This window comes from Hemiscyllium ocellatum, unplaced genomic scaffold (genome assembly GCF_020745735.1).
Source record: "Hemiscyllium ocellatum isolate sHemOce1 unplaced genomic scaffold, sHemOce1.pat.X.cur. scaffold_640_pat_ctg1, whole genome shotgun sequence".
Classification (NCBI taxonomy): domain Eukaryota; kingdom Metazoa; phylum Chordata; class Chondrichthyes; order Orectolobiformes; family Hemiscylliidae; genus Hemiscyllium; species Hemiscyllium ocellatum.
In genome coordinates, this window is record NW_026869147.1 from 300,001 (window position 1) to 302,056 (window position 2,056).

General features: G+C 61.6%; 1 long non-coding RNA gene across 1 annotated transcript in view; it reads right to left on the bottom strand.

Annotated features, from left to right (window-relative positions):
• The window catches only part of LOC132814045 (uncharacterized), an 18,517-nt gene extending 17,103 nt beyond the window's left edge, over positions 1-1,414 (bottom strand). Inside the window, exon 1 of the long non-coding RNA XR_009644263.1 lies at positions 1,298-1,414. This is a non-coding gene — a long non-coding RNA (uncharacterized LOC132814045). The remainder of the gene's footprint in view (positions 1-1,297) is intronic.
• Positions 1,415-2,056: the final 642 nt, after the last annotated feature.

Genomic DNA, 2,056 nt, shown 5'->3' on the forward strand with positions numbered 1-2,056 from the left:
AGAGACAGAGGGACACAGTGAGAGAGAGAGAGAGAGTGTGAGAGACAGAGGGACACAGTGAGAGAGAGAGAGAGTGTGAGAGAGACAGAGGGACACAGTGAGAGAGAGAGAGAGAGTGTGAGAGACAGAGGGACACACCGGGTTAGAGAGAGAGAGAGAGAGAGAGAGGGACACAGTGAGAGAGAGAGAGAGTGTGAGAGAGACAGAGGGACACAGTGAGAGAGAGAGAGAGTGTGAGAGAGACAGAGGGACACAGTGAGAGAGAGAGAGAGTGTGAGAGAGAGAGAGGGACACAGTGAGAGAGAGAGAGAGAGAGAGAGGGACACACCGGGTTAGAGAGAGAGAGAGAGAGAGAGAGACAGAGGGACACAGTGAGAGAGAGAGAGAGAGAGAGTGAGAGACAGAGGGACACAGTGAGAGAGAGAGAGAGAGTGTGTGAGAGAGAGAGGAATCTCCCTCGCAGAGGTAACATTGAGGGTGTGTGAGGGTGAGGGTAGTGAGTGAGGGTGAGGGTGAGGGAGTGGAGGGTGAGGGAGGTGAGGGTGAGGGAGTGGAGGGTGAGGGAGGTGGAGGGTGAGGGAGGTGGAGGGAGTGGAGGGTGAGGGTAGTGAGGGTCCCTACCTCGCAGCAGTAACACTGAGGGTGAGGGTGAGGGAGTTGGAGGGTGAGGGAGGTGGAGGGTGAGGGAGGTGGAGGGTAGTGAGGGTGAGGGTGAGGGTAGTGAGGGTGAGGGTAGTGAGGGTCCCTACCTCACAGCGGTAACACTGAGGGTGAGGGTGAGGGAGGTGAGGGTGAGGGAGGTGGAGGTGAGGGAGGTGGAGGGTAGTGAGGGTGAGGGTGAGGGTAGTGAGGGTGAGGGTAGTGAGGGTCCCTACCTCGCAGCGGTAACACTGAGGGTGAGGGAGGGTGAGGGAGGTGGAGGGTGAGTGAGGGTGAGGGAGTGGAGGGTCAGGGAGGTGGAGGGTGAGGGTAGTGAGGGTCCCTACCTCGCAGCGGTAACACTGAGGGTGAGGGTGAGGGAGTGGAGGGTGAGGGAGGTGAGGGTGGAGGGTGAGGTAGTGAGGGTGAGGGTAGTGAGGGTCCCTACCTCGCAGCGGTAACACTGAGGGTGAGGGTGAGGGAGTGGAGGGTGAGGGAGGTGGAGGGAGAGGAGGGTGAGGGTAGTGAGCGTGAGGGTAGTGATGGTCCCTACCTCGCAGCGGTAACACTGAGGGTGAGGGTGAGGGAGTGGAGGGTGAGGGAGGTGGAGGGAGAGGAGGGTGAGGGTAGTGAGGGTGAGGGTAGTGAGGGTCCCTACCTCGCAGCGGTAACACTGAGGGTGAAAGTTCCTCCCGAGGGCCATGATGCGGACAGTCTCCTCCTTCCCTTCCTCGGGAATAATGGGCCCCTCACAGACACTGCACCTCGGGGCGAACCGCCTACACGAGGGAACAGGTAGGGTCACTCCGAGGGACTCACCCCCTCACCCTCACCCTCCCTCACCCTCACACTCCCTCACCCACCCCCTCACCCTCAGCCTCCCTCATACTCCCTCACCCATACCCTCACCCTCCCTCACCCTCCCCCTCCCTCACCCTCACCCACACCCTCACCCTCAGCCTCCCTCACCCTCACACTCCCTCACCCACCCCCTCACCCTCAGCCTCCCTCATACTCCCTCACCCATACCCTCACCCTCCCTCACACTCCCTCACCCTCACCCTCCCTCACCCTCCCCTCCCTCACCCACACCCTCACCCTCACCCTCCCTCACCCTCACACTCCCTCACCCACCCCCTCACCCTCAGCCTCCCTCATACTCCCTCACCCACACCCTCACCCTCCCTCACCCTCCCTCACCCTCACCCTCCCTCACCCTCCCCCTCCCTCACCCTCACCCACACCCTCACCCTCAGCCTCCCTCACCCTCACACTCCCTCACCCTCACACTCCCTCACCCTCAACAACACCCTCACCCTCAGCCTCCCTCACCCTCACACTCCCTCACCCACCCCCTCACCCTCAGCCTCCCTCATACTCCCTCACCCATACCCTCACCCTCCCTCACACTCCCTCA